Source organism: Rattus norvegicus, chromosome 1 (genome assembly GCF_036323735.1).
Source record: "Rattus norvegicus strain BN/NHsdMcwi chromosome 1, GRCr8, whole genome shotgun sequence".
NCBI lineage: Eukaryota > Metazoa > Chordata > Mammalia > Rodentia > Muridae > Rattus > Rattus norvegicus.
Window position 1 is genome coordinate 80,489,511 of NC_086019.1, and position 12,635 is coordinate 80,502,145.

Consider the following 12,635-nt stretch of genomic DNA (forward strand, 5'->3'; position numbering starts at 1 on the left):
ATCCTTCACATTTTTCAATTTTCCTGGCACAGTGGTAAACTGTATGTGTTGAAAATGCATCAGTGTTAACAAAATCATCACTTCACTAAGTCTGCATAGAAAGATGATCATTAGCAATATCTATTTAAAGAACACATACTACAATTACACCTCCATTTTACTCATGGAAAATTAATGGAAGATGTAACTTTAAAAAATGATGCTTAAATTGTAGTTTAAACACTATGGGAGAGAGAGCTCACCACCCGGAGAGGTGGGCACTCTTAAGACTGCAGGGCCGTAGAGACCGCCAGTACGGCCCACCCCTGCCCACATCCCTGGCCCAAGAGGAAACTTTATAGGGCATCTGGGAACAGGAACTCAAGGCTGCTGTCCAGACAGCACCTGGATCTGAAGGGACCTGCACTCAAATCCCATGGGAAGGGTGTGCTAGGCCAGCAGAGGGGAAGATATGGCTGGGAAGCCAGAAGAGACTTCTCTATGCCCACATTTCTGACTCTAGAGGACAACACCTAGCGCCATCTGGGACCCTGTGCATAGGTTCCCAAGCAAAGGCAGGGCAGGCCCTTCTGGTTGCTGCCCTCACAGAGAGCTGAAACACAGCTGAGAAGCAACTACAGGCTGGAGACCAGAGGTAAGAACAACGTTTCTGCTCCAAATGACCTGCCTGGTCGACTCAAGACACACACCCACAGGAACATCTGAAGACCAGTAGACAGGAAGAACTACACGCCCGAAAGCAGAACACTCTGTTTCCATAACTGACTGAAAGAGAACAGGAAAACAGGTCTACAGCACTCCTGACATACAGACCTATAGGACGGTCTAAGCACTGTCAGAAATAGCAGAACAAGGTAACACCAGAGAAAATCTGATGACAAGAGGCAAGGACAGGAACCTAAGCAACAGAAACCAAAACTATGTGGCATCATGAGAGCCCAATTCTCCCACCAAAACAAACACTGAATATCCAAACACACCAGAAAAGCAAGATCTAGAAATAAAATCACATTTGATCATGATGATGGAGGATTTCAAGAAAGTCTTATAGAACTCGCTTAGAGAAATGTAGACAGACACAAAAAAACAAGCAGAAGCCTATAGAGAGGAAATGGAAATAACCCTGAAAGAATTACAGGAAAACACAAACAGGTAAAGGAATTAAAAATGGAAATAGAAGCAATAAAGAAAGCACAAAGGGAAACAACCCTGGAAATAGAAAACCAAAGGAAGAGACAAGGAGCCGTAGATAAAAGCATCACCAAAAGAAAACAAAACATAGAAGAGAGAATCTCAGGAGGAGGAGATTCCATAGAAATCATCGACACAACTGTCAAAGATAATGTAAAACAGAAAAAGCTACTGGCCCAAAACATACAGGAAGTTCAGGCCACAATAAGAAGTTCAAACCTAAGGATAATAGGTATAGAAGAGACTGAAGACTCCCAACTCAAAGGATAAGTAAATATCTTCAACAAAATCACAGAAAACTTCCCTAAAATAAAGGAAGAGATGTCCATAAACATACAATAAGTCTACCGAACTCCAAAGACTTTGGACCAGAAAAGAAACTCCTCCTGTCACATAACAGTCAAAGAACCAAATGCACAAAACAAAGAAAGAATATTAAAAGCAGTAAGGAAAAAAGGTCAAGTAACATATAAAGGCAGGGCTATCAAAATTACACCAGACTACTCACCAGAGACTATGAAAGTCAGAAGATCCTGGACAGATGTCATACAGACCCTAAGAGAGCACAAATGCCAGCCCAGGTTACTGTATCCAGCAAAAGTCTCAATTAACATAGATGGAAAAACCAAGCTGTTCCATGACAAAACCAAATTTCTTTCTACAAATCCAACCCAACAAAGGATAATAAATAGTAAGTCCAACATGAAGAGGAAAGATACACCCTATACAAAGCAAGAAACTAATCGTTTTGCAACAAAACAAAGAGAAGACAAACATAACCTAAAAGAGGACAAACATAACCTAACATTAAAACATTAAAACACGAATAAAATAGGAAGCAACAATCACTATTCCTTAATATCTCTCAACATCAAAGGACTCAATGCCCCAATAAAAAGACAGAGATTAACAAAATGCATACACAATGAGGACTCAGAATTTTGCTACCTCCAGGAAACACAACTCAGGGACAAAGACAGATAATACCTCAAAGTAAAACATTGGAAAACAACTTTCCAAGAAAATGGTCTGAAGAAGAAAGCTGGAGTAGCCATTCTAATATCGAATAAAATCGATATTCAACTAAAAGTCATCAAAAAAGATAAGGAAGGACACTTCATATTCATCAAAGGAAAAACCTACCAAGATGAACAGTCAATCCTAAATACCTATGCTCCAAATACAAGGGTATTTACATACATAAAAGAAACTTTACTAAAGCTCAAAGAACACATGGGACCTCACACAATAGTAATATTAGCTTTCAACACCCCACTCTCATCAATGGACTGATCATGGAAACAGAAATTAAAAAGAGACATAGACAGATTAAGAGAAGTCATGAACCAAATGGACTTAACAGATATTTATAGAACAGTCTCTCCTAAAACAAAAGGATATACCTTCTTCTCACCACCTCATGTTACTTTCTCCAAAATTGACTATATAATTGGTCATAAAACAGGCCTCAATAGATACAGAAAGATAGAAATAATCCCATGCGTCCTATCAGATCACCACAGGCTAGGGCTGGTCTTCAACAAAAATAACGGAAGAACTCCCACATATACATGGAAGTTGAACAATTTTCTACTAAAAGATAACCTGGTCAATGAAGAAATAAAGAAATTAAAGACTTCTTAGAATTTAATGAAAATGAAGGTACAACATTCCCAAATGTGTGGGACACAATGAAAGCCGTGCTAAGTGGAAAACTCATAGCTCTGAGTGCCTGGAGAAAGAAAGAGGAGAGAGCATATATCAGCAGCTTGACAGCACAACTAAAAGTTCTAGAACAAAAAGAAGCAAATAAGCCCAGGAGGAGAAGTCAGGAAATAACCAAACTCAGAGCTGAACTCAACCAAGTAGAAACAAAAAGGACCGTAGAAAGAATCAACATAACCAAAAGTTGGTTCTTTGAGAAAATCAACAAGATAGATAAACCCTTAGCCAGACTAACGAGAGGACACAGAGAGTGTGTCCAAATTAACAAAATCAGAAATGAAACTGGAGACATAACTACAGAATCAGAGGAAAGTCAAAAAAATCATCAGATCCTACTACAAAATCATATAATCAACAAAACTTGAAAATCTGAAGGAAATGGACAATTTCCTAGACAGATACCAGGTATGAAGTTAAATCAGGAACAGATAAACCATTTAAACAACCGCATAACTCCTAAAGTAATAGAAGCAGTCAATAAAGGACGCCCAACCAAAAAAAGCCCAGGGCCAGATGGGTTCAATGCAGAAATCTATCAGACCTTCATAGAAGACCTCATATCCATAATATCCAAACTATTCTACAAAACTAGAACAGATGGAGTGCTACCAAATTCCTTCAATGAAGCCACAATTACTCTTATATCTAAACCGCAAAAAGACCCAACAAAGAAAGAGAACTTCAGACCAATTTCCCTTATGAATATCAACGCAAAAATACTCAATAAAAATTTTCAAACCGAATCTAAGAGCACAGCAGAACAATCATCCACTATTCTCATAGGCATCAAGCCAGGCATGCAAGGATGGTTTAATATACGGAAAACCATCAACATAATCCACTATATAAACAAACTGAATGATAAAAACCACATGATCATTTCATTAGATGCTGAGAAAGCATTTGACAAAATTCAACCCCCCCCACTATAAAAGTCCTGGAAAGAACAGCAATTCAAGGCCCAAACCTAAACACAGTAAAAGCCATATACAGCAAACCAGTAGCTAATATTAAACTAAGTGGAGAGAAACTTGAAGAAATCCCAAGAAAATCAGGGACTAGACAAGGCTGCCCACTCTCTCCTTACTTATTCAATATAGTTCTCGAAGTGCTGGCCAGAACAATCAGAGAACAATAGGAGATAAAAGGAATACAGTTTGGAAAGGAAGAAGTCAAAATATCACTATTTGCAGTCGATATGATTGTATGTTTAAGTGATCCCAAAAGTTCCACCAGAGAACTACTAACGTGATAAAGACTTTCAGCAGTGTGGCTGGATCCAAAAATAACTCAAATAAATCCAAAACCTTCCTCTATACAAAAGAGAAACAAGCCGAGAAAGAAATTAGGGAAAGGAAACCTTTCATAATAGTCCCAAATAATATAAAATAGATAGGCATAACTTTAACCAAGCAAGTTAAATATCTGTATGATAAGAACTTCAAGCCTCTGAAGAAAGAAATTGAAGATCTCAGAAGATGGAAAGATCTCCCATGCTCATGGATTGGCAGGATTAATATAGTAAAAGTGGCCATTTTACCAAAAGCGATCTACAGATTCAATGCAATCCCCATCAAAACACCAATCCAGTGCTTCAAAGAGTTAGACAGAACAACTTGCAAATTTATCTGAAATAACAAAAAACCCAGGAGAGCTAAAAGTATCCTCAACAATTAAAGGACTTCCAGGGGAATCACTATCCCTAAACTCAAGCAGTATTACAGAGCAATCGTGATTAAAAACTGTATGGTATTGGTACAGAGAAAGAGAGATAGGCCAGTGGAATAGGATTGAAGACCCAGAAATGAAACCACACACCTATGGACACTTGATTTTTGACAAGGGAGCCCAAACCATCCGATTGACAAAAGATAGCATTTTCAGGAAATGATGCTGGTTCAACTGGAAGTCAGCATGAAGAAGAATGCAGATCATTCCATTCTTTTCTTTTTTTTTTTTATTAACTTGAGTATTTCTTATATACATTTCGAGTGTTATTCCCTTTCCCGGTTTCCGGGCAAACATAACCCTCTCCCCTCCCCTTCTATAGGGGCGTTCCCCTCCCCATCCTCCCCCCCTTGCCGCCCTCCCCCAACAATCTAGTTCACTGGGGGTTCAGTCTTAGCAGGACCTAGGGCTTCCCCTTACACTGGTGCTCTTACTAGGATATTCATTGCTACCTATGAGGTCAGAGTCCAGGGTCAGTCCATGTTTAGTCTTTAGGTAGTGGCTTAGTCCCTGGAAGCTCTGGTTGCTTGGCATTGTTGTACCTATGGGGACTCGAGCCCCTTCAAGCTCTTCCAGTTCTTTCTCTGATTCCTTCAACGGGGGTCCTATGCTCAATTCAGTGGTCTGCTGGCATACGCCTCTGTGTTTGCTGTATTCTGGCTGTGTCTCTCGGGAGAGATCTACATCCGGCTCCTGTCGGCCTGCACTTCTTTACTTCATCTATCTTGTCTAATTGGATGACTGTATATGCATGGGCCACATTTGGGGCAGGCTCTGAATGGGTGTTCCATCTATGGCTGTTTTAATCTTTGCCTCTCTATTCCCTGCCAAGGGTATTCTTGTTCCCCTTTTAAAGAAGGAGTGAAGCATTCACATTTTGATCATCCGTCCTGAGTTTCATTTGTTCTAGGCATCTAGGGTAGTTCAAGCATTTGGGCTAATAGCCACTTATCAATGAGTGCATACCATGTGTGTTTTTCTGTGATTGGGTTACCTCAATCAGGATGATATTTTCCATTTCCGACCATTTGCCTACGAATTTCATAAAGTCATTGTTTTTGATAGCTGAGTAATATTCCATTGTGTAGATGTACCACATTTTCTGTATCCATTCCACTGTTGAAGGGCATCTGGGTTCTTTCCAGCTTCTGGCTATTATAAATAAGGCTGCGATGAATAGTGGAGCACGTGTCTTTTTTATATGTTGGGGCATCTTTTGGGTATATGGCCAAGAGAGGTATAGCTGGATCCTCAGGCAGTTCAATGTCCAATTTTCTGAGGAACCTCCAGACTGATTTCCAGAATGGTTGTACCAGTCTGCAATCCCAACAATGGAGGAGTGTTCCTCTTTCTCCACATCCTTGCCAGCATCTGCTGTCACCTGAATTTTTGATCTTAGCCATTCTCACTGGTGTGAGGTGAAATCTCAGGGTTGTTTTGATTTGCATTTCCCTTATGACTAAAGATGTTGAACATTTCTTTAGGTGTTTCTCAGCCATTCGGCATTCCTCAGCTGTGAATTCTTTGTTTAGCTCTGAACCCCATTTTTTAATAGGGTTATTTGTCTCCCTGCGGTCTAAATTCTTGAGTTCTTTGTATATTTTGGATATAAGGCCTCTATCTGTTGTAGGATTGGTAAAGAACTTTTCCCAGTCTGTTGGTTGCCATTTTGTCCTAACCACAGTGTCCTTTGCCTTACAGAAGCTTTGCAGTTTTATGAGATGCCATTTGTCGATTCTTGATTAGAGCATAAGCCATTGGTATTTTGTTCAGGAATTTTTTTCCAGTGCCCATATGTTCCAGATGCTTCCCTAGATTTTCTTCTATTAGTTTGAGTGTATCTGGTTTGATATGGAGGTCCTTGATCCACTTGGACTTAAGCTTTGTACAGGGTGATGAGCATGGATCGATCTGCATTCTTCTACATGTTGACCTCCAGTTGAACCAGCACCATTTGCTGAAAATGCTATCTTTTTCCCATTGAATGGTTTTGGCTCCATTGTCAAAAATCAAGTGCTCATAGGTGTGTGGGTTCATTTCTGGGTCTTCAATTCTGTTCCATTTGTCTATCTCTCTGTCTCAGTACCAATACCATGCAGTTTTTATCACTATTGCTCTGTAATACTGCTTGAGTTCAGGGATAGTGATTCCCCCTGAAGTCCTTTTATTGTTGAGGATAGTTTTAGCTATCCTGGGTTTTTTATTATTCCAGATGAATTTGCAAATTGTTCTGTCTAACTCTTTGAAGAATTGGATTGGTATTTTGATGGGGTTTGCATTGAATCTGTAGATCGCTTTTGGTAAAATGGCCATTTTTACTATATTAATCCTGCCAATCCATGAGCATGGGAGATCTTTCCATCTTCTGAGGACTTCTTCAATTTCTTTCGTCAGAGTCTTGAAGTTCTTATTGTACAAATCTTTTACTTGCTTGGTTAAAGTCACACCGAGGTACTTTATATTATTTGGGTCTATTATGAAGGGTTTCGTTTCTCTAATTTCTTTCTCGGCTTGTTTCTCTTTTGTGTAGAGGAAGGCTACTGATTTATTTGAGTTAATTTTATACCCAGCCACTTTGCTGAAGTTGTTTATCAGCTTTAGTAGTTCTCTGGTGGAACTTTTGGGATCACTTAAATATACTATCATATCATCTGCAAATAGTGATATTTTGACTTCTTCTTTTCTGATCTGTATCCCTTTGACCTCCTTTTGTTGTCTGATTGCTCTGGCTAGAACTTCAAGAACTATATTGAATAAGTAGGGAGAGAGTGGGCAGCCTTGTCTAGTCCCTGATTTTAGTGGGATTGCTTCAAGTTTCTCTTCATTTAGTTTAATGTTAGCAACTGGTTTGCTGAATATGGCTTTTACTATGTTTAGGTATGGGCCTTGAATTCCTAGTCTTTCCAGGACTTTTATCATGAAGGGGTGTTGAATTTTGTCAAATGTTTTCTCAGCATCTAATGAAATGATCATGTGGTTCTGTTCTTTCAGTTTGTTTATATAATGGATCACGTTGATGGTTTTCCGTATATTAAACCATCCCTGCATGCCTGGGATGAAGCCTACTTGATCATGGTGGATGATTGTTTTGATGTGCTCTTGGATTCGGTTTGCCAGAATTTTATTGAATATTTTTGGGTTGATATTCATAAGGGAAATTGGTCTGAAGTTCTCTTTCTTTGTTGTGTCTTTGTGTGGTTTAGGTATAAGAGTAATTGTGGCTTCGTAGAAGGAATTCGGTAGTGCTCCATCTGTTTCAATTTTGTGGAATAGTTTGGATAGTATTGGTATGAGGTCCTCTATGAAGGTCTGATAAAATTCTGCACTAAACCCGTCTGGACCTGGGCTCTTTTTGGTTGGGAGACCTTTAATGACTGCTTCTATTTCTTAGGAGTTATGGGGTTGTTTAACTGGTTTATCTGTTCCTGATTTAACTTCGTTACCTGGTATATATCTAGGAAATTGTCCATTTCCTGCAGATTTTCAAGTTTTGTTGAATATAGGTTTTTGTAGTAAGATCTGATGATTTTTTGAATTTCCTCTGAATCTGTAGTTATGTCTCCCTTTTCATTTCTGATTTTGTTAATTTGGACGCACTCTCTGTGTCCTCTCGTTAGTCTGGCTAAGGGTTTATCTATCTTGTTGATTTTCTCAAAGAACCAACTTTTGGTTCTGTTGATTCTTTCTATGGTCCTTTTTGTTTCAACATGGTTGATTTCAGCTCTGAGTTTGATTATTTCCTGCCTTCTCCTCCTGGGTGTGTTTTCTTCTTTTTGTTCTAGAGCTTTTAGGTGTGCTGTCAAGCTGCTGACACATGCTCTTTCCTGTTTCTTTCTGCAGGCACTCAGCACTATGAGTTTTCCTCTTAGCACAGCTTTCATTGTGTCCCATTAGTTTGGGTATGTTGTACCTTCATTTTCATTAAATTCTAAAAAGTCTTTAATTTCTTTCTTTATTTCTTCCTTGACCAGGTTATCATTGAGTAGAGCATTGTTCATTCCATTCTTATTACCCTGTACAAAGCTTAAGTCCATGTGGATCAAGGACGTCCGCATCAAACCAGGTACACGCAAATTAATAGATGAAGTTGAGAAGGCTCTTGAACACATGGCTCTAGGCAAAGTTTCCTGAACAAAACTCCAATGGCTTATACCCTAACATCAAGAATCGACAAGTGGGATTTAATAAAACTGCAAAGCTTCTGTAAGGCAAAAGACACTCTTGTTAGGACAAAATTGCAACCAACAGTTTGGGGAAAGATCTTCACCAATCCTACAACTGATAAAGGGCTTATATACAAAACATACAAAGAACTCAAGAAGTTAGACCGCAGGGAGACAAATAACCCTATTAAAAAATGGGGTTCAGAACTAAACAAAGAATTCATAGCTGAAGAATGCCAAATGGCTGAGAAGCACCTAAAGAAGTGTTCAACATCTTTAGTCATAAGGGAAATGCAAATCAAACAACCCTGAGATTCTACCTCACACCAGTCAGAATGGTGAAGATCAAAAACTTAGGTGACAGCAGATGGTGGCAGGGATGTGGAAAAAGAAGAACACTCCTCTATTGTTGGTGGGATTGCAGACTGCTAAAACCATTCTGGAAACCAGTCTTGAGGTTTCTCAGAACACTGGACATTGTACTACCTGAGGACCCAGGTATAACCCTCTTGAGCATATACCCAAAAGATGCCCCAACATACTACAAAGAGACATGCTCCACTATGTTCATAGCAGCCTTATTTATAATAGCCAAAAGCTGGAAAGATACCAGATGTCCTTCAACAGAGGAATGGATACAGAAAATGTATTATATCTAAACAATGGAATAATGCAGAGCTATCAAAACAATGACTTCGGGGTTCAGGATTTCCTCAGTGATAGTGTGTTTGCCTAGCAAGCACAAGGCTCTGGGTTCAGTCCCCAGCTCTGAAAAAAAGAAAAAGAAAAAAAAAAGAAAAAAACAATGACTTTAATAAATTCAAAGTCAAATGGATGGAACTGCAAAGTGTCATCCTGAGTGAGGTAACCCAGTCACAGAAAAACACACATGGTATGCACTCATTGATAAGTGGATAGTAGCCCAAATGCTAAAATTATCCTAAGTGCACAGGACACATGACACTCAAGAAGGATGTCCAATGCTTCACTCCCTCTTTAAAAGGGGAACAAGATTACCCTTGGCAGGGAATAGGGAGGCAAAGTTTAGAAAAGAGCCTGAACAAACACCCATTCAGAGCCTGCGCCACCTGTGGCCCATATCTATACAGCCACAAAACTAGATAAGATGGATGAAGCAAAGAAATGCAGGCTGACAGGAACTAGTTGTAGATGTCTCCTGAGGGACACAGCCAGAATAAGGCCAATACATAATCGAAAGCCAGTAGCAAACCACTGAACTGAGAATGGTTCCCCTTGAAGGATTCAGAGAAATGACTTAAAGAGCTTGAAGGGGCTTGAGACCGCATATGAAATACATTGCCAACCAACCAGAGCTTCCAGGGACTAAGTCATTACTCAAAGACTATACATGGACTGACCCTGGGCTCCATCTACATAGGTAGCAATGAATAGCCTAGTAAGAGCACCAGTGGAAATGTAAGCCCTTGGTCCTGCCAAGGCTGAATCACCAGTGAATGTGATTGTTGGGGGAGAGCAGGATGAGGCAGGGAACACACATAGAGAATGGGAGGGGAAGGAACTAAGGGGATGTTGGTCTGTAATCCAGGAAAGGGAATAACAATGAAATTCAAATAAAAATACTCAATTTAATAAAGATGGAGAAAAAAAGAAAATGGAAGCAGAGGCATCCTGTTTTGATAATCTGTTTATGCAACCAATGACATAGTCCATACTGTACATGGTCTGTGGATCATAGTGACTATAAACATGAGCTTGCTTATCACTGTCTTGGAACTTATAATACAATGTCCTGTGTGTCTCCAGTAGCTCTACTTGTACCATTACTGGATTTCTAACTGAAAATTCTATTAAAATCCACTGACATCAATTCTAATTGTGTTCATATAATAAACATTTTAAAAACTTCCAAGACCAAATTAGAACAAAAAGATTTCTTTCCAGGCATTAACAAACATGAGTGATATTATGGAGCCTGAGAAAGAATAATTCTCCAAAGTATTTAGCAACCTGTGTTTATTACATGATCTGTGGTGACCAGTTGCAGGGCCCCAGGGAAGAAAGTGCTTAAGCTTCTTCCAGGGCTCAAAAGCAATCTGGAAAAACAAAATGAGTCATGAATGTGCAACCACTTCTTTACACAGAGTAATAAAAGATAGTAGAAATTTGATGTGATGATAGGCACGGCACTTCCCAATCCTCACAGTGCAGGTTTAAGGAAGGAAAATATGTTCATTTTGATGGTCATATTTTTCTTGCTCAAACTTCCACATCTCATGGCAAATCTCATTGATCCGAAGTTCTTTTGGCCAACAAATTTGAATAACATTAAAGAAAACAACTTGGGTATAAGTTGTTCCTTCATTCTTGGTGCAGGTCAGTTGCCAATGGAGAACAATTATTTCAACCAGACTCTGAATGTCCTGTAAGTGCATTTTTATTTTCAATGTAAATGACATCTTCTTTATTTCTTGAGTGTTCCAAGGATGAAGATTTGGTAAATCTTTGAGTCTTCTGTCGTGTTGCTAAGTCTGAACACTACAAAAAAGCCTAATTATTTTACAGATTCAATTTTATTTTCTCCTTTTAATTAATCCAGTGGAAATATTGTTTTTCTTTTAGGTGATCTCTGACTTAAAGCTTGGAAGCTAAGAAAGAAATGAATATCTACATGGATCTTTCACTTAAAATCACCCTAATAATAGTTCATCTTTAATGCTAGACAGTGATGAATTATTGAATTTGATCCCATATTTCATAGAGATTTATCCTATGTACTTGCAAACAAATGATCATAAACTCTGCTTACATTCTTCCATCAATGTCTTTCTCCTAGAGTATATGCTCATTTCAGCAATTTCATGGTGCCTATAGTTATCAAAACTTTACATACATGCAAACTTACTCTCTCAGATTCATTGCATTGGGTCACCATTTCCCTTCTAATGCTTCATGTATTTTGTAAAGAGAAGATCTTTACACTCAGAAATTCATAATTCCTGTGAATACCCGGAGGTAAATGTTTTCATGTAATGAGCAAGGAATATTTAAGTCATTAGAGGGCAAGACTTCCAATTGCTTTAAATGGTAAAATCAGAAAGACCTGCGGCTGTTTGCTTCACACGGTTTATGTACAATCACTGGCTGTTGTCTTTTATAAAGTTCAGTTTGTCACTCTGTCTTTAGAGTAAAATATATTGAAACATATGGAATTAAATGATATGTATACATTCTTGGTATAGTGAGGCTACTAATAACAGTGGTGAAAACTTATGTCTCTTGTCACTGGCATAGTTTACATTTGTGGTGTGAGACAGTTATAAAATTTGAGAACAGAAATACAGGATTTTTCCTTTATAATTTTGTCATTGCTTTAGAAACATGTCTACTCTTTCCATGCCTAAGTTGGTTAATCTCTGACCCCCTTATGATATTTATATCTTACAAGACTATTTGCAGTAATTTTAGAACATATAGGTGAACATTTTCCATTGTGATATCAATATTCACTTTAGTGAGTTGCTGATAGCTGTTTTAAAACACAGCCTTTTAAACTGTTAGGGTACATAGACAGCTTATGTTATGGTTGTTTCCTGAAGTAATTAGTTTCACTGAAGTAAAAAGTTTCACTGAAGTAATTAGTTTTAGCACTGCATAAGGTTTATTCTTAAATTACTTTTATATATTAGTAAAATGTTTATTTGAAAATTTGGTGTGTGTTAATAGAGAATATCCTGAAATCACCAATTTTATAGAGTTTAAAGTGAAAACACAACAAGGATATAATTTTTGTTGAAAAACCTAATTGCATTTACCTCAAGATTAATCATTAAATATATAGGCACATAT